This window comes from Mauremys reevesii, linkage group 2 (assembly GCF_016161935.1).
Source record: "Mauremys reevesii isolate NIE-2019 linkage group 2, ASM1616193v1, whole genome shotgun sequence".
Taxonomy (NCBI): Eukaryota; Metazoa; Chordata; order Testudines; family Geoemydidae; genus Mauremys; species Mauremys reevesii.
The window spans coordinates 203,486,081-203,512,526 of record NC_052624.1 but is presented as its reverse complement, the minus strand read 5'-3'; the positions used below and the strand labels follow the sequence as shown (position 1 = coordinate 203,512,526).

Here is a 26,446-nt window from a genome sequence, read left to right as displayed (position 1 = left end):
ATATTAAAGTTTAAGGAGCACATATTTTAAAGGACATTAAATTCAAAGTCTTTCCCAGATGAGTTATGGCGACAGATCATGATGTGCAAGCAACTTCTCTGTATGGCAAAAGGATATGCAGCTTGCATATCACCACACAGAACATCAAAATAAGTATCTGTGTATCACTTTCTGCATGAGGACTTGCCTAATCACATTTGTGTATATTTTTAACAGAACAATCTCAAGTTAGGTGCCAATCCTGAAAACATTTCAGTGCATGATTTAACTTTAAGCACATTAATAGTTCTATTGATTTCAATGGCAATACTTGCATGTTTAAATATATACATAATGAATGTGAATTGTTTCCAGGATTGGGGCCACAAATGGATCACTTTACATTTTATTAATTAACAAAGCACCATCTGTTAGAAAGAAGTGGAAAAGAAGAGGTTGTTTCCATAGCACTGAATGCAAAATATATCCTCCCCACAGTCTGCTTATGCCAACAACTCTGATTCTCCCACAGCAAACAGTTGCTATTATTCATTATTTTACAGCACCCAAAAAGCTACTAGGCACTTCAGAGAAAATAACAGAAAAAAAAAACCCGAGTATTCAAATTGCTTACAGTCTAAATTACACTCCTGACACAATGAACAATGGTGACAAACAGTATATGGGGAAAGGGTACAGATTGACATGGTCTACAGAGCATGATCATGTGGCAACAGGTATAGACATGCGCACATCTTGGTGGGTCAGGCGGTTGGTTATTTTAATATATACCCTAATCAATAATTTTGAACATATAAAAAACATTGAATTACTTATTGTAGGCTCTACAGAAGGGATGACACGTACTACAGTTTGGTCAGATTACATTATGGGCTAACTATTCACAATATTGCACACCAGGAAGAATCATGTAGTTCTATTTTCAAGTCTCAGCACAAGTACTTAGACACACAAGAATCTTCATACATGGGGCAAGTCCATGCCTAATTAGTTCCACACCTTGCAAAACAAATGGATGCAGTGCAGGAACTCAGAATCCAGGCAGGCAAATAAAATCCACTAAGAAAATTTGCATTGGCAAATCAAGTTCTATTATGCGTGCTTTAAACGACTGAACTCCATGACTATGAAAAATTAGAGTGACTAATATTTAACAAAATACAAATAAGATGTCTGGATTCACCAATTTCAAAGATACCTGGGTTTGGATTAGCAGATGCTATGTCCTTACGAGATTCAAAAGACTAGATCACCTAGGAACAAACTGACCTAGACATATACAAATTTCTAGACATTCCCAGAGCCCACAGAGGAAGGGAGCAAGTGTACCTAAAGGTATGACACACACTACTGTTAATATTCTCAAGCATCTTAGAAATCAATGTATAAAATCATTCTTCACACATGCTGCAAAAATCATACCATAACTTTCAGGCAAGAAGTCTATTTAATAGCAAAAAATTTAGAGATACTTTCTACAGAGAACAAGTTCCCATATGATCTGTACAGTAACTCCTCACTTAACGTTGTAGTTATGTTCCTGAAAAATGCGACTTTAAGCGAAACGATGTTAAGCGAATCCAATTTCCCCATAAGAATTAAGTTCCAGGGAATTTTTTTCACCAGATAAAAGACTATATTATATACACACAGAGTATAAGTTTTAAACAAACAATTTAATATTGGAACACAGTGATGATAATTGTGAAGCTTGGTTGAGGTGGAGGAGTCAGAGGGTGGGATAGTTCCCTTACTGCTACATGATGAACTAGCAATTGGCTGAGCCCTCAAGGGTTAACTGTCTCACTCTGCAAGGCAGCAGGAATGGAGGGAGATATGCACATTTCCCTTAATTACACTGCCTTGTTAATTAGATCAGCTTGCTGAGACCGCAGCTTCTGCAAGCTCCCTCCATCCTGAGCCCTGCTCTATGGAAGATGGGGTAAGCAGGGTGCAGGAGCAGGGGGAGGGGGACACCCTGACATTAGCCCCCCTCTTCCTTCCCTACCCTCCACCCCCCGGGCAAAGCAAGCAGCAGTCTCGGGGAGCAGCTCCAAGGCAGAGGGCAGAAGCAGCACATGGCAGTGGAGGGAGGGACACAGATGAACTGCAGGCAGATGCTGCACAGGGAACTTACGGGAGCTAATGGGGGGCTACTGGTCCACCCTGGTTCCAAGCCCCCACCAGCTAGCTACAACCGGCTGCTCTTCCTGCAAGCAGTGGACAAAGCAGGCAGCTGCCAAATGATATTAGAAGGGAGCATTGCACAACTTTAAACGAGCATGTTCCCTAATGGATCAGCAATGTAACAACAAAACAACGTTAACCGGGACAACTTTAAGTGAAGAGTTACTGTACTTGCAACTGTGAGATGGAATAATTTGCATTAATTTGATCAATTTTAGGATGCAGAGCAGATCCAAATGCTAACTGATTGAGTCTCAAACTCGTAAATATTTCATGATATGAAAATGATTTATTTCCTTAAATATTTGTGGTAATTGAAATGTAATGTTTTGGGTTATAAAATATAATTCCACTAGCAATTATGCAGAATTCACTATTATTGCATGAATTGGTCTGGTTCATTTTTTAATCATATATCCTTTAGGAGCTATTTGGAGACAGAGAAGGTGGAAACATCATTTACTGAACATGCCAAAAATGGTTGGGTTTTCCCCATATATTGGTAATTCAGAGCATATAGGTTGTGGTTGTGTACTGTCATTTACTTTACCATGCATCTCAGTACACCGACTTCATACTCTAAAACATAATAAGGAACTTTCTTTCTGGATTACTGGATATCATTACATAGCTCTTATAAAGTCATTTTTACCTGCTTTTTTCCAAGGTTGACAGATCTGGTTCTTGAACCTGTTTCATCAATTTGGGTTCTTTCATGAATACATCATAAATATCTAGGAAGAGTATACCATTTTAGGATGGAAAAATAGGTTTTTAAAAAGACCCTTTAAAATACTTATCCTACAGTAACTCTTGTTCAGTGGTTCTCAAATTTTTGTACTGGTGACCCCTTTCACATAGCAAGCCTCTGATGCAACCCCCCTTTATAAATTAAAAACACTGTTTAATATATTTAACACCATTATAAATGCTGGAGGCAAAGTGGGGTTTGGAGTGGAGGCTGACAGCTCATGAGCCCCCATGTAATAACCTCGCAGCCCCCTGAGGGGTCCCGACCTCCAGTTTGTGAACCACTGTTCTAGTTCTTCAATGAAGTGTAGTCCACACAGATTCTACTCTTGGTGCGCGTGCACTCCATGCATGCAAGATCCAACTGGGGCTCTGACTGCACTCTGGGAGCCTTCGTGACTTCCACAGCTGAGGGTAGAAGTGGTGGAGAACCATCAACTGCCGCTCAGTTCCTCCTTCCATAAGACTCCCATGTATCATGACTCCTATTAGCAGGGATTGAGGGTGGGTTGTGGAATCTGTGTGGATTACACATCTCAAATGACTACAGTTATAGTAGGGTAAGTAACCGTATTTTCTTCTTTGAGTGACTGTCCACACAGGTTCCACTCTTGGTGACTTGTAGGCAGTATACTTTCTTGGAGATGGATAAGGAGTCCTACTGTAATACTGACTGGACTGCTCTATCAAAGCTTGCATCTGATTTAAAGACCTGCAGCAACACACAGTGAGTGGTGAATGTATAGATCTAACTCCGTGTTGCTGCCCTACATCTCCCTCAGGGAGTTCAGGGAGATCAATTGAAAGAGGTGACAGAAGTGATTTGACTTCTAGTCTAACAAGCTCCAATACATCTAGGTGGATCTTTCTTCACAAGAACATGGCAGATAAATATCATTCTGAAACCACTTGGACAGTCTTTGTGAGGATACTGGCTGACCCCTTGTCCATTCTGTGAATGCTATAAACAGTCTCACACAGGTCCTATCCATGTAAAAAGATGAGGAGGGGGTTCTCTGGTTGGTGGAAAGGTATGGGTGGTTCCTTAAGGAATCTTGTCACGGTAGGGAAAGAAAATATTGAGTGGCCCTCAATGGGAGTGGGATGGTGAGCCAAAATGGTGTCCAGATGGCCCTTAATAAAGCTGAGTGATAGCCACAATTGTTTCATTGAGACCAATAGTCCTGAACAACCAGAAGCGACCCTTGTAGGGATGTCACATGCTACTGTTCAGACCAAATGGAAAATTGCCTCCATTTAGGTTAGCTAGATTGTTTCATGGACAGTTTCCTGCTCTGGAAGGCGATGTCCAGGACAAATGCTGAGTAACTCCTCTCAGTGGAGAGTCCTGTGGCACCTTATAGACTAACAGACATATTGGAGCGTGGGTGAATATGCATCCGACGAAATGGGTATTCACCCACGAAAGCTCATGCTCCAATACGTCTGTTAGTCTATAAAGTGCCACAGGATTCTTTGCTGCTTTTACAGAACCAGACTAACATGGCTACCTCTCCGATACTCCTCTCAGTGGGTGTCAGCCAACCAGCATCTAGACTCTCAGGTGCAGCAGCTCCTGGAGATGTACACCCTAGCCACTCTTCTTAGACAGCAAGTCAGGCAGACTCAGTAACAGCTCCAGATTGACAGTCTCATCATATCTGAGTACCAGAACAGTCTTGCCCAATATGATGCTTGCCTGGGGTACCCAGGGTTGCAAGGCACCTTGTTGTCATCTGTCTTAAAGTGAGGAAGCCTTGTCTGTGCCTCCCCTGGGTCAGCTCCTTGACTCTCCCAGCCACAGACAGTACAACCACTGCCCTCTCAGCCCATGAAGGCCCTGCTGTCCCTCTGCAGGTAAGCAATAGTCACATTCCAACCCCCAAGCCCTCCAAGCATCCCTCTGGACTGTCTAGCCTCTGCTCCACTGGACGCTCACAGAATTCACAGATCCGCTACTTCTAAAGGAACGGTACACTCCACCTTATCAGTTACATGTCAGGATTCCCACTCCACTTAATACACAGCACTTAGATTTGTATAGTGAAATCAAGTACAGGTTTATTTAACAAAGTACAGACATTCAAGAAGCAGCAAGTAAAATTAGGGCAACCAATGGTTACATATAAAATAAAATTATAATACTTTCTAGAGCCTAAACTTAACTAAACAACTCGTTCTCCCATCTCAGAGGTTAGTTCACCCAAAGTTTTTCTTCCAGGTTTAAACAGCCAGACTGGCTGTGATCCTTCATTCATAAGACAAGCCAGCTGGCAGCTTGTCCCTTAGGTGAAGGATACTGGAGTGTACCTCTGCACTCCCAGATATATAGTTTCAACCATCTATTGTCTTCACTTGTAAACAGGATAACCCCAGCTGCTTGTTTTTTCCTGTGTAGAACCTCTTCTGGAGACTTTGCAATCACTTGATTAGCATTTTGCTCAGACTGCAAAATAGGTGTTCATTGTGAAATATACAATAGTCAATTTACATATAGGCAGACAGGCAGATAAGCATCTCCTGTCTGAAAGAAACTTGTTTATCACCCTCCGGTGATCAGCCCCAACTCTCAGACTTTAAGAGCATAATTTTCAATATACACACTCAACTCCTTATGCACATCCATTTTGCAATGATTATGTGATCTGTGTGAGACAAGCTTTCAGTAGAGATCGCCCCCACACACCTTGACAAACTATTATGTAGAGACCAGACTCAGGGGATCCCTGTAAACCTATGCACCCCTATACCCTCTGCCAGTTGGTACCAAGAGATTCCTGGGTCACACTAAGCTGAGGCCATCAGGATTATAGTTTCTGAGTTCTAACTGAGTTTCCACAGGACACTGGAGATCCTGGGTATCTATGGGACCCCATACAGGAGGTCTGGAGGCCAGGAGGAAAGCATGGGTGAGGGATCCTGGATTCTCATCTCCTCTGGAGCACCACCTTGGGCATTTGTAATTGTACTTGTGTAAATGTCACACACAGGTTTATCGTCAGGTATCCCCATCTCTGAAAGACTGTCTTGAAAGAACAAAGGCTTGAGCGACCACCCATGGCTCTTGGAGAAGTCTCTGCTGAGCTAGTCCATCAGGGTTTTCTGAAGACCTAGGAGACAGAGCTCCAGGGTGACTGATGCAAAATACTCCACAACCACAAATTCATGGCTTCTTGGCAGAATGGTGACAGGCCCCTCCTTGCCTGTTGATGTAGGGCAGTGCCATTGTTATGTAAGAATGCCCAGTATCAAGGTCTTTTAGAAAGGAAAGAACAGGGGTCAGAGAGTAAAAACTCTAAGTCTAACATCAGGATTTCTTCTGAGTTTCCTCAGACTACTCAGTAAGTCTGAGGAAACTCAGAGTTTCTACAGCCTCTCTTGAGAGTGTAATATAACCCAGAACAGGCAAGACAGGAAGCCTGTAAACCACATCATTGTTGCAACTGAATAGACTTCCCTGGTACCCATTCTCTAATCTACTGTGAATGAATGAATGAATTAAATTAATTAATTAAAATATAGATACTAAATATAAAGATACAATATGAGAGGTTGTCAGATGCAGCAGAAAGGAAAAATAGGAAACTAGAATGAAAAAACTATTTTGATTCAATGAAGTTACATGTAAAACAGGAGTTGACTATAAATTATACCACTTTGGGCAAAATATCAAACTTTAATGACAGGGTTTGTCTTATGGACAGTACTGTTATGGAAAGAAGCAGGTCAAATTCATATTGGTTTCTTTTAGCTTAGTGATAAAAGTGAAGAAGGTTAATATTTGCAATCAAGCATGCTTATGTTATCAATTTAGTGAAATACACCTGTGCTGGAAAAGGCAGTAAATAAAAGGGACTGAAACCAAATAATGTGTCATAAGGTGTATTGATCACAACTTTGAATAATCATAAATTTAACTGTTCGATCAATAATGCACAGGCACAGCTCAGCCACATATACAGAAGTCCCCCTGTTGTTGTTAAAATAAGGAGAACAAAAATGGAAGATTTATTCAGCTGTTCCAGCTTGCTGGAGAACAACAGCTCTTGAAGTGATTTTGTGATTTCATAATGGACTGTTAAAGCAAGTTTAAAGAGCATCAAAGAACATGGAGGGACATCGTATAAACTATGTGAACTTTACATTAGACATGTCAGTGAAAGCCGGGTGTTAATAGAGAAACTGCAACTGGAGCAGGCAGAGCATGCAAAGTTGGCCAAGGGATGCTTTGCAAGTGGGGTTCTTGGAAAGTGGCTTTCAGAGATAAGGTACTGGCTGGAACTAACCAGCAGTTGTTTAAATGGCTGTCCCAAAGTGGCTGTACCAATAGCTATGGCCTTGTCTTACAAAAACTGGAATGACAAGATGTTCTGCACAAAGAAACTAGACTATTCCAGCCCCAAGAATTCAAGAGTGATGCCTCATTCTCTGATTGGATGGTGAGAGGAGACAACTCTCATTTTGACTGGACATTTCAAATCTTCATCAGAACTACAAGTCGCCATCTGATTGGTCCATACCACCACCTCAAAGAAGAGGAACCAAGTTGACTACCCAGCAGAAATAGGATAAAACGGCCTGTCCCCTTCAGCACATTGCTTCCTGAAAGCCGAAGACACCTGGAAGGGAGAAGACTGAAGTCCTGGGCCAGCCACCTGAGAATCCTCTGGGTAATATCAAGTATCTATCTCAGATAGGCACCGTTAACTATCTCTTTTTTTGCAACTTGGATTGCCTGCTAGCACACCAGGAAAAGACTATAAAGTCATGTCAGTCCTCTGCTCCACCTGCATTTGCAGTGTCAACACTTGCTGTGAATAGCTACTGAGCTGAAAGCTGATGGTTGAACAAAAATCTGGTGATAACACAGAGACTTTCTCTTGCACGATGACCCAAATTAGTCAATGGACTATTTCCTGAAACTGGATACTTAATTACTAAGAAAGTATCAGAGGGGTAGCCATGTTAGTCTGGATCTGTAAAAAGCAACAAACAGTCCTGTGGCACCTTAAAGACTTGCTTTTTAGTAAGAAAGAGCACATGCTTCTACACCAATGGAGTATGCTAAACTAACTAACAGCTACAGATAATGAATTAGAGCAATAACTAATAAATCTCATGCAGGTTGAAAAGATATGGACACGGCAAGATTCTATCTCAGCCATGGACTGTAAGAACAAACTAAGAGGTGGTTGAGCCCCCCCCCCCCCGGCCCCTTATACCCTCAGTTAAAGGCGATTCCAAGTGCTGCAGGGTGCAGATGCAGACCCACTGGACACTGCTATTCAAGAAGATCTTGCATGAATGGGGTGCAGCCATGTGAAGAGTGAACTCTATGTAGAGTGTCACTCCTTAAACAGGATCTAGATTGTAATAAAAGTGACAGAAAGGAGGAACAGAAATAACATTGGGGGTGGGAAATTAATCACTTTAAACAAATACAACTTAAGGAACAAAAAGCTTTAAAAATTCCCTTTTTAAACATGTTAAAGGGATTTCTAGAGGAGAGAAAGTTTGTTGCTTTTTAAGATTTATTATGAATATTTAGAGTGGGATAATCTAGACAGCTCAGTCTATGAAAACTCTTCATCCTAGCAGGACGGCTTTTTGTTTTCAAGTGGGAGACTCACATTTAAAAGCAGGCTACAGATCCTAAACTCGGAAACTGAAAAGACTGAGTCTCTTGTGGTGTACTTAAGCTATTGACCTGACAACGAAATCAATAAATAAATATGCTGTAGTTTGTACCACTCACCCCAGACCAACCAACACAACGTGAACAGCAGTAGTGGCCCATTTACTTGCCCAACTAAATTAAAGTACATTGAAGTCAGCACCACAATGGCAAAGGGCTTGGGGAAAAATAAAAAGGAATGTACTCTATCATTTCATAGTGCAACAGTTAAAGCTCCCTACATTGAGAAAAAAGGGAAAATGCTTTTGTACTACCAGTATCATCACACCAGAAAACAGCCACAAACAAAGCAATCCTGCTGTGCAAATGGCAGAAAGATACCAGTCTTCGGATCTTGAATGCCAAAGACTAGTTTATGGCATTACCGAAGGTAAATCTTTTTAGACCAAACCCCTTGAAATAAGTGGGTTTAAAAAAAACAAAAACAATTTCAGGCATACTTCTAAATGGTGGACTACAGAATTCTATTGGTTAGTTGCATGCAGTATAAGCTAACATCTAAAAAAATATTGTTTATTTCTACTTTGTGTAGCATCACCCACTGGCTGGAAACTTTGTTGAATGACCAATATGGCAAATTGGAGCAGTCAGCCTGCTTGCTAATCAAAATGATCCCACCCCTATGCCACTGGGTACGTTTGGATGAAATCCAGGACCAGACAAACCTCCTCCACTATAACTTTATTCTCTTCTTTCATCATCATCATCATCAACCTCTTGGTTCAGCAGCTCTCCTTTTCAGAGCAGTGCACCCACATTTTTGGCTCTCTCCTATCTTTGTTTCATTCCTCAAAACTCTTTTTCCATCTCTAGCTCTCATGTTATATTTTTTCTATGTATACGTTAAGGACTGCAGTCTCCAAAAGTGTCAATCCAGCATCTTTCAGTAGTACTAAATACATTTTATTTTGGTAAAAAATATGTACATAACCTAAACTACAGGAATATGAAAAGATCTATGTAGGCTCATTGTCCAAAAACAATCACAGATGTATACTTTCATACAGCAACCTATGCAGAAACAGCAGCAGTCCAGTCATAAGTGGCATGCATCTATCATTTTAAAATGGCGTTCAAACGTTTAATTGTTTGCAGTCCACATTTGTGTGCTGCCCCAGAACCACATGTGGCCAAATTCTACACTGACTTCCACATCAGATTATTTCATTAACGTCAATGGGACTTAATGGAGTGTTAATCATTAGCCTGCGGTCTGGTCTGTTCTCCAGCAGTTACCCATAAGTACATTGAGAGGATAATGAAGCCCAACACACTAATACTTTTAAAAAGCACAGTGCTAAACTAATTATAGATATAAATGTTTGTGCAATCTCCCATAGCTGTAACCTTCTAATACAGTTAACAGAAACCCAGACTAGACCCTCGGAATTCAGTGTCATTTTCTCTCTGTAACTGGGAAAGTAATGATGAAAACCCTTTTGAAGATCACCATCAAAGCTTATTTTGCTATTGATTTAGACTCAGTGTTAATAATTAAACAGCTGACATTTTTCTCAGCTTCCTCTGGTTGAGACCCAATAAAAAGGTAATCCCTTTATATTACATTAAAACTCTCTGATGGTTCCTTACTACCCCAGTAACGGCTCACAACACTTATGGAGCAGGGACTGACATTTTATTTGAATGGGGGTGGGGAGGAAATGTGGCTTCTTTGGACCGATCTCATCTATTATTGCCAGCTGTACAGTGGGACGGAAGCTTGTCAGTTTACATAACATGTGAAAGAGTTGCACTATAAATAGCTCCCTTTAAACAGGACTTGGAGCCTGATTCATGGGGAAAAATGCTTATGCGGGTGTTAATTTTGATGCAGATTTTTTATGCATGTCGGGTTTAAATGGCGTTCCTGATTTAAAAAAGAAAACAAGCCTGGTCTTATGCAGATGTAGCAGCATGTGGGCTGAATGTGCAAATTAGCAGAGGTATATTAAATGCAGTTCAGGGAAGAGACCCTTTTTCTTGTCAGTAGAAAGGCTGGTAAGACATGTACAGTATTATAAATCCCAACTGTATTTCATGAGACAGTGGCAATTGTGCTTGTGTCTCAGAGCCGAATTTGGCCCTTCTATGATGTGAGGATCAGACTGGCATTCCCGTAGCAGAACCAAGAACATTATTGGAGGGGAATGAGTGATCCAGAGTGATGATCCTTGCACTCACTAGGCACTCCTCCTCTAAATGCGGTATAGTAATTGTAAAGCTGCCTTTGGGATTTGATGAATCATGGTGCTACAGCAGGGACGCTTATAAAAACTAATCACTTGTGATTTTAAAGGAAAGTGCCTCCTGCACAGCTTCAGTCCTATGAATCTCAGCTTATTCCGAGTGCCCCAATTTTAGGCCCTTCTTGTTAACATCAAATAAGCTGCGGTGTAATGGAATGCAGCCTGGCCACCTGCAATAAGAAAACTGACATAATTTGATTGCCATGGTGCAGGGCCGGTGCAACCATTTAGGCAACCTAGGCGGTCGCCTAGGGCACTAAGATTTGGGGGGCATCATTTTCTTCGGCAGCAACCGCGGCGGCTGGATCTTCGGCTGCCGCCGGCATTTAGGCGGAGGGAGCTGGGGCAGGGGAGCACGGGGATGGCCGCCTACAGCAAGTAAGGGGGGCAGGGGGCTGCATGCAGGGAACTCCCCACCCCAGCTCACCCCTTCCCTGCCTCCTCCCCGAGCACGCCGTGGCTGCTTCACTTCTCCCGCCTCCCAGGCTTGCGGCACCTAAGCTGATTGGCGCCGCAAGCCTGGGAGGCGGGAGAAGTGAAGTGCCCGCGTGAGGAGCAGGGGTGAGCTGGGGGTGCCTCGGGGCAGAGGGTGGGGGTGGGAAGCTGCAGCAAGGGGGCGCCTCAGGGCGGAGGGGAGTAGCTGCCACGGGGGGGGGGCGCCTCAGGGCGGGGGCGCGGGGCACAAGGTGGAAGTTTCGCTTAGGGCGCGAAACATCCTTGCACCGGCCCTGCCATGGTGAGATTTATGTTAAGTAGCTGTATATAGAAGAACTGATTGTGTAAAATTAATAAGCAAATTACTAATCTCTGTCCTATGAAAAGAAGCAATAAGCAATTGAAATTACATTTAAATTTCACAGTATTTATCAAAACATCAACAACTCCACTGTAAAGCCAAAACCCCTCTTATGGCAATGACATGTTAGAACAGTTTTCTGTTATTTTACTAATAGTTAAATATTTGAATGTCTAGCAAGTCATCACTAAAATGGTACAGCTTTGCAGATGACTGTTCTCTCTACATAAACTGTGTACATAGTTTTTTTTTCATGTAGTACTAGCATATAATGTACCAATCCAGACCTCTAATACCTAAAATATCTAACCTGACTTAAAGCGTCTCTGTCTTTTCCATATTCTTTTGGAAACTCTCTCTCTCTCTCTGGATAGTAGTAAATGGCAGTCTGAGACATTTTAAACAAACCATCTTATGTAATACAGACATTTGAATCATAATTGGTGTGCAAAGAATCTTATTCTAGATGTCAATTTCAAAAGGCCAAAATATTTGAGAAAATCAAAGAAATTATCTACTTCTGTGCAAATGGACTGCCAGTACCATCAATATGATTATACTATAGTTTGCCATGTGGCTGATTGTAAGTTTTGAGATTAAGGTTATAATACATGGTCTATCCTGAATTTTAAAAAAACAAATCAGAATCCAGTTTTGGCTAAATTTGATCCACAGCGCAACTATTTTCTGCCCTTCTTTACAAGAAAAAAGAATGAGTGTAAGAGAGATGAGACCGAGCTACAACAGTGCCCCAAAATTGTCATATCACCAGGCCGATTGCTCACTGCTACATTTGAAATCATAGTGAGTGGGAAACTTCAGGGGGTACATTTAAAATTAAGTTAAATTAGAGGTATATTGTGGAAAATATGAAGTCCTAGTTCCACATCTAATTCTCTGGGTATATTTTGCTACCATTAAACATATATTGGTCAAACCAATGAGCAGTGGGAACTCTACTAGTTTAGACTCAAGGATTTCCTTCAAAATTCTCCTGTTGGGGGGAGGGGCAGATGTGGAAGGGGAAGTGTCACTCTACTTGGGTCAGTGACAGGAGCCTTCTGATGCCTGGGCATTGCTAAATCTAGAGGGTGTCCCTGCTCGCATAAATGTGAGTCTTCTCTATACTAAATTAAGCCAAACTGTCTGCATTTGATGGAGATGGGGATTCTGGGAACCACACTCAAGTCCTTTCAGTAGAGTCTATTCTCTCCCAGAGCCACCCAGCAACTGTCTGGAACTTCCTGCTTTTAAAACCTTATTCGACCCCCACATAATTAACCGGGCCGCAGGAGTGGGCCAGCCTTTAATCCCTTTGCCACTGTTGCAGGGTTTATACAGCCTGTTACGGGAGTACTGGGAGAGGACGAATTACCTATCCCATGGAAATGACCAGAGTTTCAGCCCCATAAATGCATACCTCTCCCAAGATTCACGTGGAGCCCCGGGCTATGCCCATGACGAACCAATACCCCTGTGTAGCCTCTCAGTTTCTATGGCAGTATGGTTCCCAGGCTTTCCTACATGCACCTGTCCAGTCTCCCTGGGGAAGCAGAGGGATTTAACTTTAAAGTGTACCATACCATGTAAGCTAACATTGACCCCATGATTGTTTTGTGTGTGGAGACTGCAGTGGGGTTTGAGAGGAGTGGTGGAGACCACACTCCATTCCTTCTAACTCCTGCACTGCCTCCCCAGCTTGTGCAGCCTGTTCCCCCTGGAGTAGTTCTGGTGGTTACCATAGGACAGGTGGGGAGAAAAATCAAACTACAGAACACTTTTTCCTTTTGCATCCATCTGATTCCTGCTCCTTTCTGCTCATAAGGGTAGAGGAAAAAATCCATCTCACAGAAGTTAAAGATGGAGAGGACTTAAAATCATAATTTGTCCCTCTACAAATGTAACATTGTTCCTACAGTACATTTTCTAGACACAAGGCTCATCAAAGTCAATTTAAAAATGTAACATCCCGGAGGTCTGATAATATTTAACAAAAACACTTTAATCCTACAACTATCTAAATAAACAGGGAATTTATAACATTTATTCTTATTTATTTAAAAATAGTTTACTTAAAAACATTTCCCAGCTCTATTTCTTTTTCTATTTCTAGGAAGCATCAATTTTATAGTATGTTACCATTAGGACATTAATTAATAAAGAAAGAGCACATATTATCTGAGAGTGTTTGAATTGATCCTGTATCTGTAAAAAAATACATGACTTCTGTTAAAAATCTAATACTGGGGAAATCTCTTTAGGGGAGCAAAAAAGAAAAATCTGCAGGGTAAGAATGCAAATTAACAATATTAAAATATACATTTACCCCATGCGCATATACTACCATTTGAGGTTCTTTTTCTCTCTGATGCACAGAGCTGTCCAAAAAGCAGCACCACAGATTGGCAGGAAACTTGGAAGTTTTGATTAACCCAATGTACTGGAGCTCTTGGCAACATGCCTGGATGCTTGAGATTACTGCTTCTATAGCAACTCCCTTGGGTGATTGCATTGCTTTTCTTTTTCCTTCCTCTTTCTGAAATGTTGCTCTTTGGGGTTTTTTTTGTCCTCGATAAAAGCAGTTTGCTCCATTTAGCAGTGTGTGCTGCACTACTGTTCTATCCTCACTCAGTAAATGGTACAGCTACACATACAGCTATCATTACAGATCAAAGGCATCATAAAAGAGTCTGCCATATGCCTTGTCATCTGGCCAAACTGATGACACAATTCTTTCACTTACGGAAGGCTGAATAATTCGTATGAGGCATACATACTCAGAAGATTTTGAATTTGTTTGCATTTCTTTAATAGCAATACTATTTGCCATTTTTTCAGACTAAAATAAATATAAATAAAACCTTTCCGTTTCAGTTTGTACACAGTTAATATTGCAATAGTAACAGTTATAGATGCTTATATCTTTTAAAAAAATAATTTATGTTAAGTCGATTTTGTATTCCTACGTTTCCCCTACCCGCCATGCACTCATGGTTTTTCTTTCAGGATGATTTAAACAATGTTAATATGAAGCACGTGCTACTGTTCCCTCTAATAACAATGACAGTCTTCAATGAGAGCAAGATTAGGCCCCAAAACATTTCCCAAAGAAACGAGCTGCTACAATTAACTCATATGTTTTCATGGCTGAATATATACGATTATTTAATAGTAGGAAACCCATCTAGTGCAATAGCTTATGCAGAAAGGAGGGTCCTCAGTGCAAACTCAATTTAAGCAAGTGACTCTGTGACCTTTGGCAATAAATAATCTATTTGCTCTTACAAAACAATTAGGGAAAATCTATAGTTTTGGAGAACCTCTCTCAGCGGGGAGACTCATTGCAAATGTAGTGAATATGGGATTAAGTCATGAGAAGTGTGAGCATCCTCAGTTCCCAAGGAAGTTAATGAGAGTTGTGTACGTTCAGCACTCAGAGGCATATATTTTGCAGGAATGGGTGCTTAGAGAATAGACAATTAAAAGCAAGCATAAAGCCTCACAAAATGTACTCTGTTTATTTGGGTTTTTCAGTGATAGTTTAAAGCAGCTGGATTGCACTTACTCTCAGCAGTTCAGCAAAGTGGTAATTTTCTATCTTGTGCTCCAGAATCTTAACTTTTATCAAATATAAAATAAGTTCTGTCTCTCTAAAATAAGTCTCTAGTTCATATGATTGTAAACAGAACCTTCAAAATATTACTGTATCAGTTTATATCAGTTCCATATCTGCTTAAGTTTGCAGAGAGCCTGAATCAATAACTCTCAGGATGGTGCAAGCTGCTCCTGTTCCTTTCAAGGGGCTCTGGACTCTGAAGGCTATAACAGGGAGAAATGTCTGCTCACTAATGTCACCTTGAGCACTTATCTCAAAAATTCCCTTACACTTCCTGAGCACAAGGACCATGATTGTGTCTGGCCCCTAACACAAGGGTGCAGAAGGTAGTGAGGAAATTTCTTATACTGATCCAAGCTTACCAAAAAGTGAGATATTATTTTGTGAAGATCTTCACTATCTTATGAATAGCATCTTACTGAGACACCACACATGGGCAGAACTTATAGTTACTCTGGTGAATACCATCACTTATTTTTTTCCAGTCTGCCCACTGTGGAGCTTAGCATTAATTATTTATGATGATGCTTCATAATGTGCTAATAAATATATGGTCAATACATTTTGTAAAAATAATTAAGTTTTATCTCAATACTAAAAAGGTAATAAAAGACCCTTATATTGCTAACGTAAGGCAGGAAAAAATAGTACTGGAGATATTTCAACAAATAAATATATGTGTTTTGTACTTAGGAGAGATCTCCCATATCACATTGAAGAGTGGGAGATCTAATATGGCTTCCTACATCAGTTTCTCATCCTCAGACTGTATTGACTCAGAATACTAGAGAGGAAACACATTCACTCTCTGAGCAGTCACTTATGGATGACTGAAGGAATTTCACTGATAGGGTCTGAAGGGACGCAGAGCCATCCACCCTCCCTGGAGGAAAGGTCACCAAAACAGAGTAATCAGGGGAAGGGAGGAGAGAGAGAAAAGTGAGAAGACGGGGAATTTTGAGTGCAATCACTAGGAAAATAAATGGATTTTTAAAGAAAAGTGCTCAGAACTTACCTACTAAGAAGAAAGGTCTGTCTCCCCCCCAGTAAAATGTAAAATGATGTAAACCCAATAAAACTAGAGCAATATTAAGTATTATTGTTAAAACACCCTCAGTGCTAGATTTATCATCCAAATCTCTCAAAAGGTAGTCAGCACCAGTAAAACATAATATTTTATAGTACTATTTTCTGACAAGACATTTTCCCACAAAAACATTTCCTAACATTTTTCACAAAATGTTTCCTGCCTTTTATATGGGGAAATCAGACTACTCAGTTGAAGTGTTTGTATTCAGAATTATTTTCTCAAGGCTTCATTTTTATGTTCCATTTTTCTCATTTTACATTCCCAACTTCAGGACCCTACAATAATGTCACAGCCACACCCTTCTGATTCAGAGAAATTGGGAGGGACTTCCTCTTTTTGAGTCCCTCAAGATTTCTCCATTATTGGCAGGAGATATCATTGTTCAGTTATGTAAGGCACTTATTTATGCAAAGTTTTAATGGGTTTATTTTATAGCACTGCCAGCACTTGCCAGCCTGCTGATCAAGAGACTGGGACCGAATAGTAATCAGCTACTGCACCTTTTCCCAGATCTGGAGGTGAAAATCATTAAGAAAGGATCACTTCATTTTTTACAACTAAATAAAAAAAACAAAACAAAAAACTTAATTCACTACTAATTAACTACTCATATATGGATGCACAGGAGGAAGTACCAGAAGCTCTTCTCCAACTTCTTGAACTTCCATGTAACAAGCCAAGCACAATCATGGTCCTTGTGCCCTGGGAGAGTAAAGGATTTAAGAGTCAAGTGCCAAATGTGACCTCAGATTCCCCAAAGAAGAAAGAGCAGGATTCGGTCCTCTCTTCCCACCTTTCACATATGCCATTCCAATTCTGCTGGCCAATGTGGGAGGACACATTCTGAAAGGGTGTAGCGAGTACAGCAGTGGTGTCACTGGTCTGCACTCCCAGAAGCACATACATACAAACCTGGGTAGGATTCTGCTCTGAGAAAGTTCCCCAAGATATCAATTGCAGTTATTTACCTACTTAAGGAGTCTAAAAAATAAAATCCTCTTTAAAATGTAGACTACAATGACCATGTAGCCAGAACACCACTGAACTACACATATATATTCCAGACGCTCTTTTCTCCTGACAGAGACGTCTATTTGTTCATTTGAAGCCACATTCTCGTATTTCCCTTTTTCTCATACCCATTAAAGTTTATCACCTATCACTTACAGCTGCTGCATTTGTGAGAAATTGAATGTCTGAAAAATAAGATGCAACATAACTGTGTTAATTTCTCAGCCCTAAAGGAAAAAGTATATAGCCGAAACATTGGAATTATGGGAAGAAAGGGAGAGTTTCTTCTCTGTTTTTTGCAATGACATAATAGAACACTTCAAGGGCACCAAGGCTTGATTGTCATTAGCAACATGTTTTCTTAATATGTCTAAGCTACATTGCATCAATAATAATGAAAATTCTGAGATGACCAGGATAGTGAGATAACGGATGATCTCATACTGGCAATAGCCCCAGAAGACAAATGCAATTCACACCCACCTCCATGAACACCAGATCCAACCTCATTTATGCAGAAGCTCACACAAAGGGCATGGCTACACTTGCAAATGTAGAGTGCTTTGAGTTAAACCAGCCTTCGTAGAGCTCAGTAGGGAAAGTGCTGCAGTCTGTCCACACTGACAGCTGCAAGCACACTGGTGTGGCCACATTTGAGGCACTTGCAGTGGCATTGGGAGCGGTGCATTATGGGCAGCTATCCCACAGAGCACCTCTTCCCATGCTAGCACTGTGGTTTGTGGGAAGGGGACAGTGGGATGGTGTTCCAAGAAGGAGGAGTGCTAGGCAGAGACAGGCTCCACCTAACGAAGAGAGGGAAGAGCATCTTTGCAAGCAGGCTGGCTAACCTAGTGAGGAGGGCTTTAAACTAGGTTCACCGGGGGAAGGAGACCAAAGCCCTGAGGTAAATGGAGAAATGAGATACCGGGAGGAAGCACATGCAGGAGAGTGCAAGAGGGGAGGACTCCTGTCTCAGACCGAGAAAGCGGGACTATCAGCGAGTTATCTTAAGTGCCTATACACAAATGCAAGAAGCATGGGAAACAAGCAGGGAGAACTGGAAGTCCTTGCACAGTCAAGGAACTATTATGTGGAATAACAGAGACTTGGTGGGATAACTCACATGACTGGAGTACTGTCATGGATGGATATAAACTGTTCAGGAAGGACAGGCAGGGCAGAAAAGGTGGGGGAGTTGCATTATATGTAAGAGAGCAGTATGACTGCTCAGAACTCCAGTATCAAACTGCAGAAAAACCTGAGAGTCTCTGGATTAAGTTTAGAAGTGTGAGCAACAAGGGTGATGTCGTGGTGGGAGTCTGCTATAGACCACCAGACCAGGGGGATGAGGTGGACAAGGCTCTCTTCTGGCAACTAGCAGAAGTTACTAGATCGCAGGCCCTGGTTCTCATGGGAGACTTTAATCACCCTGATATATGCTGGGAGAGCAATACAGTGGTGCACAGACAATCCAGGAAGTTTTTGGAAAGCGTAAGGGACAATTTCCTGATCCAAGTGCTGGAGGAACCAACTAGGGGCAGAGCTCTTCTTGACCTGCTGCTCACAAACAGAGAAGAGTTAGTAGGGGAAGCAAAAGTAGATGGGAATCTGGGAGGCAGTGACCATGAGATGGTCGAGTTCAGGATCCTGACACAAGGAAGAAAGGAGGGCAGCAGAATACAGACCCTGGACTTCAGAAAAGCAGACTTTGATTCTCTCAGGGAGCTGATGGGCAGGATCCCCTGGGAAAATAACATGAGGGGGAAAGGAGTCCAGGAGAGCTAGCTGTATTTTAAAGAATCCTTATTGAGGTTGCAGGAAAAAACCATCCCGTGTAGGAAGAATAGTAAATATGGCAGGCAACCAGCTTGGCTGTTAAGTGAAATCCTTGCTGATCTTAAACACAAAACAGAAGCTTACAAGAAGTGGAAGCTTGGACAAATGACCAGGGAGGAGTATAAAAATATTGCTCAGGCATGCAGGACTGAAATCAGGAAGGTCAAATCACACTTGGAGTTGCAGCTAGCAAGAGATGTTAAGAGTAACAAGAAGGGTTTCTTCAGGTATGTTAGCAACAAGAAGAAAGTCAAGGAAAGTGTGGGCCCCTTACTGAATGAGGGAGGCAACCTAGTGACAGAAGATATGGAAAAAGCTAATGTACTCAATGCTTTTTTTGCCTCTGTCTTCACAAACAAGGTCAGCTCCCAGACTGCTGCACTGGGCAGCACAGTATGGGGAGAAGGTGACCAGCCCTCTGTGGAGAAAGAAGTGGTTCAGGACTATTTAGAAAAACTGAACAAGCACAAGTCCATGGGGCCGGATGCGCTGCATCCGAGGGTGCTAAAGGAGTTGGCGGAAGTGATTGCAGAGCCATTGGCCATTATCTTTGAAAACTCATGGCGAACGGAGGAGGTCCCGGATGACTGGAAAAAGGCTAATGTAGTGCCCATCTTTAAAAAAGGGAAGAAGGAGGATCCAGGGAACTACAGGCCAGTCAGCCTCACCTAAGTCCCTGGAAAAATCATGGAGCAGGTCCTCAAGGAATCAATTCTGAAGCACTTAGAGGAGAGGAAAGTGATCAGGAACAGTCAGCATGGATTCACCAAGGGCAAGTCATGCCTGACTAACCTAATTGCTTTCTATGAGGAGATAACTGGCTCTGTGGATGAGGGGAAAGCAGTGGATGTGTTATTCCTTGACTTTAGCAAAGCTTTTGACACGGTCTCCCACAGTATTCTTGCCAGCAAGTTAAAGAAGTATGGGCTGGATGATTGGACTATAAAGTGGAGAGAAAGCTGGCTAGATTGTCGGGCTCAACGGGTAGTGATCAACGGCTCCATGTCTAGTTGGGAGCCAGTTTCAAGTGGAGTGCCCCAAGGGTCTGTCCTGGGGCCGGTTTTGTTCAATATCTTCATTAATGATCTGGAGGATGGCATGGACTGCACTCTCAGCAAGTTTGCAGATGACACTAAACTGGGAGGAATGGTAGATACGCTGGAGGGTAGGGATAGGATACAGAGGGACCTAGACAAATTAGAGGACTGGGCCAAAAGAAACCTGATGAGGTTCAACAAGGACAAGTGCAGAGTCTTGCACTTAGGACAGAAGAATCCCATGCACTGTTACAGACTAGGGACCGAATGGCTAGGAAGCAGTTCTGCAGAAAAGGACCTAGGGGTTACAGTGGACGAGAAGCTGGATAAGAGTCAACAGCGTGCCCTTGTTGCCAAGAAGGCTAACGGCATTTTGGGCTGTATAAGCAGGGGCATTGCCAGCAGATCGAGGGATGTGATCATTCCCCTCTATTCGACATTGGTGAGGCCTCATCTGGAGTACTGTGTCCAGTTTTGGGCTCCACACTACAAGAAGAATGTGGAAAAATTGGAAAGAGTCCAGCGGAGGGCAACAAAAATGATTAGGGGACTGGAGCACATGACTATGAGGAGAGGCTGAGGGACCTGGGATTGTTTAGTCTGCAGAAGAGAAGAACAAGAGGGGATTTGATAATTGCTTTCAACTACCTGAAAGGTGGTTCCAAAGAGGATGGATCTAGACTGTTCTCAGTGGTACCAGATGACAGAACAAGGAGTAATGGTCTCAAGTTGCAGTGGGGGAGGTTTAGTTTGGATATTAGGAAAAACTTTTTCACTCAGAGAGTGGTGAAGCACTGGAATGGGTTACCTAGGGAGGTGGTGGAATCTCCTTCCTTAGAGGTTTTTAAGGTCAGGCTTGACAAAGCCCTGGCTGGGATGATTTAGTTGGGAATTGGTCCTGTTTTGAGCAGGGGGTTGGACTAGATGACCTCCTGAGGTCCCTTCCAACCCTGATATTCTAGGATTCTATGACAGGAGGTGTGGGGCATTCTGGGTCCCTGTCCCAACGCCCCATGATGCATTGGTTCGCATTCCAGCAATCCCTCTGCTTCCATCCACAATTGGCGTCATCTTTCAACATTTTTTGTACTGCACATGCTGTCTTCCCTTTCGGTGTGCAGGAATGGAGCCCAAACTACTGAGGAATACGCTGACAAGTCTTGCCAGCACATCACATTTGGCAGTCGAGTTATTCCTTAAGATCCAAAGTGACAGCAAAGGACTCCGACGATGATATCGACTCGAGAAACACATACAACACGAGATTTCTTGTGGCATTCAGACATGCTCACTGCCGTGCTCGGGAAACAAGCACTGAGTGGTGGGATCACATCATCATGCAAGTCTGGGAGGACGAGCAGTGGCTGCAGAACTTTCAGATGAGAAAAGCCACTTTCATGGGACTGTGTGAGGAGCTCAACCCCACCCTGTGGGGCAAGGACACGAGATTGAGAGCTGCCCTGCTGGTAGAGAAGCGGGTGACTATTGCAATCTGGAAGTTGCCAAACTCCAGACAGCTACTGATCGGTTGCTAACCAGTTTGGAATGGGAAAGTCGACTGTTGGAATCATGTTGATGCAAGTTTGCAGGGCCATTAATTGCATCCTGCTCAGAAGAACCATGACCCTGGGTCACATGCATGACATTGTGGCTGGCTTTGCACAAATGGGTTTCCCTAACTGCGGAGGGGCGATAGATGTGATGCATATTCCAATTCTGGCACCAGCCCACCTAGCCTCTGAGTATGTTAATTGGAAGGGCTACTTCTCAATGGTTCTCCAGGCGCTTGTGAATCACTGTGGGCATTTCGTTGACATTTATGCAGGCTGGCCCGGAAAGGTGCATGACACACACATCTTTTGGAACACTGGCCTGTTCAGGAAGCTGAAGGCCGGGACTTTTTTCCCAGACTAGAAGCTCACAGTAGGGGAAGTTAAAATGCCCACTGTGATGCTTGGAGACCCTGCTTACCCTTTAATGCTGTGGCTCATGAAACTCTACACAGGGAGCCTTGACAGCAGCAAGGAATGGTTCAATAACAGGCTGAGCTGGTGCAGAATGACTGTGGAGTGTGCTTTTATCCATTTAAAGGGCCCCTGGCTCTCTCTGTATGGGAAGCTGGACCTAGCCGATAACAGCATCCCCACGGTTCTAGCCGCGTGCTGTACCCTCCATAACATTTGTGAAGGGAAGGGTGAAAGATTCACTCAGGCATGGAACTCGGAGGTTCAACACCTGGAGGCTGAATTTGAACAGCCAGAGAGCAAGGCAATTAGAGGGGACCAGTGCAGGCTGCAAGGATTAGGGATGCCTTGAGAGAGCAATTTGAGGCTGAAAGCCATCAGTAATGTCTGATGCCCTGCACAGGAGTAAAGTGCAATGGTTCCAATGTTAGTAGGAATCTGTGTTTGCTACGTATGATACACTGACTTGCACTGGCTGTTGCTTTCCTGGGCTAAGGTATCTTTTGCTCTATGCAATAATAAAGAATGTTTTCAAAGCAAAAAAATCCATTTATTGAAAAGTAACACAATTGCTAGGGAAACAGAAAGGGGTGGGGTGGGGAATGGTACAATCACAGATGTGCGTATGTCCTGTTATCATACTCAGCCTTCCTGTGTGGAGTGCGGCTCAATGAGTGCTGCACTTCAGGATGGCTATACTGCATGGTGATGGGGGTTGAGTGCAGTGGGTAAGGGTTGTTTTCAGGACTGGGTGGTGAAGCTACAGATGTTGGAGGCAACTGGTGGCAATAAGAACCCAGATGTTGGGGAAAGTGGGTTGGAAGTGACATGGGGGCACAAGGGAAAGAGTTTTGGGACGAGGGCCGGGGGTGGAGTGGTGGTGGAAGGGGGCAGTAGTGCTCCACCTGCATGGCTACGAGCGCCTGGATTGAGTCCGCTTGGCGCTCCATGATGCTTATCAGCCACTCTGTGCTTTGGTACCGGTGATCCGCATTCTGCTGGCAGACCCTCCTTTCACTCTCCTGCCACTCCTGCACTTTTTGATTTTCATTAAAGGAGTGCTGAATGACTTCATGCAGCAATGTCCTCTTTGCGTCTACATGGCCTCTTCCTGATTCTTTGCAGCCTCTCGGCCCGTGATAACACGGATGGCTGAGATCATACGGTTGCATCTGTAAATGCAAAATGCAACACTTAACACAGGCAGCATTGTTCATACCAGACAGAGCAATGATTCGCCCATACTTAAAGACAAACACAGTCTACACAATAGCATAATTTGCCCATCTCAAAGCGAGCACACACAACTAACAGGTGCCCCAAAATGTTAAGTAAGCACAGGGTCATGGGGGACTGATTCTTTCATGGCTGTACTGTCTGGGTTTCTGTGCCTTGGGGAGAGCCAACAGCTGCAGGGGGAACCCAATACTGAACACTGTCCCCACATTTTCCACAGGAGTTCGTCCTGGAAAATATCTCGCTGCTGAGGGTGACCTGGGAAGCAAGGGAGGGTCTTCCGCTGTAATGCGGCTTCCACCCTGGCCCATATGCAGCTTGGCTGTGTGCAGCAATGGTCCCCCCGCCCCTCATGGCATAGTGGCACGGACATGTTAGCCTGACTGGGATAAGGACCACAGTGGCTCTCCCACGAAACCTGCACAAGCGCATTGCCCAAGTTCTGGCTGAGACCTTTGAAGTGATCACTGAAGCAGATTACCATGATGTGAGAGAGCACATGAATGCCCTATTCCGCAACTAGGCATGCATGCAGCCCCACCCTCCTCGCCCCAACAGCCTGCACCAAATAACTTCCTTCCCAAAATAAAAGCCGCTTACCAGGAACCTCCTCTGGTGTTTGTCCTTTCCCAAGTACCGGCCGCCGCAACTGGCTACCTTCCTCCTGGTTTGAGAGCAGCTTCTGCCTGCATGCATCTAGGGATGCCAGGGTGTCTTCCTCCTCCTCAGCACCCTCACTCCCGCTTTGCTCCTCCTCCTCATGCCTTGTTGGACTGGACTCTGAAGTGTCCATGGTGGTACTCAGAGTGGAGGTGGGGTCGCTCCCAAGTATCGCGTCCAGCTCCTTGTAAAAACGGCAGGTCGCGGGGGCAGCACCAGAGCGGCTGTTTGCCTCACGGGCTTTGCGGTAGGCATTCCACAGCACCTTCACTTTAACCCTGCACTGCAGAGCAGCCCGGTCCCTTTCCATCGTGTCCCTTGACATCTGCCCGTAGGTATTGTAATTCCTACAGCTGGAGCACAGCTGGGGCTGGACAGCTTCCTCCCCGCAAACACTGATGAAGTCCAGCACCTCGCCATTGCTCCATACTGGGGATCGCCTGGCACGTGGAGGCATGGTCACCTGGAAAGATGTGCTGAGAGCACTCCACGCCTGGCTGAGCAAACAGGAAGGGGATTTTCAAAGTTCCCAGAGAATTTAAAGGGTGGGTCTGATGGTTGGTCATCTGAAGGCAGGGCAGTAGAGTTCAAACTGATGACCAGAGTGGCTAGAACAGGCATTGTGGGACACTTCTGGAGGCCGATCAGAGCACATTAACAGAGCAGGGCGTCCACACTGGCACCGCGGCACTCCAGTGGGGGCTTATCAAACATTATTCCACTCAACGAGGTGGAGTACCAGAAGCACTCTAGCTACAGAGTCAGAGCTCTCTACGAGCCTTGCCAGTGTGGATGGGTCGTGAGTTAGAATGCACTGGGCTGCTTTAATGTGCTCAAACTCACAAGTATAGCCATGCCCAAAGTCTTTGAAGGTCAGAAAATGGAATCAGGCTTGGAAAAAGGAGCATATGCAGAGATTTGCCTGTCTGGCAGCCATCTCTAGGCTCTTTGGTCTTACAGCATTTTCTCCTTTTCCCCAGATGGTGGAACTGCAGAAGCACAGAGCTCCCTCTTAAAGTGGCAGTAAGCAACACATGCTTCAATCATTGAAACATGTCTTAAGAACATAAGAACAGCCATACTGGGTCAGATCAATGGTCCAACTAGCCCAATATCCAGAGCATGGGGTTGCATCCCTGACCATCGTGATGGACCTAACCTCCATGAACTTGTCCAATTCTTTTTTGAACCCACAACATCCCTGGCAATGAGTTCCAGAGGTTGACTGTGTGTTGTGTGAAAAGTATTTCCTTTTATTTGTTTTAAACCTGTTGCCTATTAATTTCATTAGGTGAACCCTGGTTCTTGTGTTATGTGAAGGAGTGTGCACACCTCTCGTCACATTGAGGGAGGGGGCGAATTTCATAATATATCTTTGGGTCTGCACTCAAAGGGAGGTGGACATCCAAGTGCTGGAGCAAGTCCCTTAAGCTGAGTCTTCCAAGAGCTGATCTGCAGCTGGGTGTGGCCCTGCCTATGTGTGCGCATTAGAGGAGGTTTTAAGAGCTTGGCTCAGCAAGACAGGTTAAAGGGGGCCCATGCTGGCAGAACAGGTAGACTCAGTGGTATCTCAGCACATCAGATGGCTTCCCAAGGGGTCCAACCTGTCACAAGCCTATGGTGATGGACCTTGTCAAAGGCTTTCTGAAAGTCCAAGTGCACTATATCCACTGGATCACACTTGTCCACATTTTTGTTAACCCCTCGAAGAATTCTAATAAATTGGTGAGGCATGATGTCACTTTACAAAAGCCATGTTGACTCTTCTCTAACAAATGGCGTTCATATGTGTATATGTCATGTTATATCATATACGGCAGTGTATAAGATGACAAAATGTAAACTACACAAACAAAAAAAATTCTATCTGTTATAGCTTTTATCTGCTGCATTATCTCGCTCAATCAGGCAAGTTCATTTCTCTAGCATCTGCTAATAACTTTAATTCAGGAATTCATTATTATACTATAATTCCAATATGGCAAACTGTTAAGAGAAAACAAAGAAGAAGAAAGAAAAAAAAAGCTAATGATGAAAGTTAGCCCTGCCCGCCCTTCATTAGGACAATATTAATTTTAGGGTTCTAATAGTAAGCCATTAATATTCAGGCCAAATTACTTTTGGAAAAAAACCTGTGCTTGTGCAACAAGAACAGGGGCTTTGTTTGTAATCCAAACATTGCAATTGCCTGGTAGGGTATTATAACATGAATGTGAGCATGACTCTATTTTCATAGAAATCATCATCATCATCATCCAAGGTGAACAAAAGTGCAAGATGTAAAAAATGTATTGCTGTGAAAAGTTTTAGATTTTTTAAATT

At 43.2% G+C, this 26,446-nt stretch overlaps 1 protein-coding gene across 6 annotated transcripts in view; it reads right to left on the bottom strand.

The window, feature by feature from the left end:
• The window catches only part of DLGAP1 (DLG associated protein 1), a 593,928-nt gene that overhangs the window by 425,407 nt on the left and 142,075 nt on the right, over positions 1 to 26,446 (bottom strand). The window contains exon 1 of one of the 6 annotated variants that reach the window (XM_039526428.1): positions 16,988 to 17,045. The exons of the other annotated variants lie outside the window; for them this stretch is intronic. The gene's annotated coding sequence lies outside the window, so the exon portion shown is untranslated. Of the gene's footprint in view, positions 1 to 16,987; positions 17,046 to 26,446 lie in introns of those variants that run through there. 6 annotated transcript variants of the gene reach the window in all.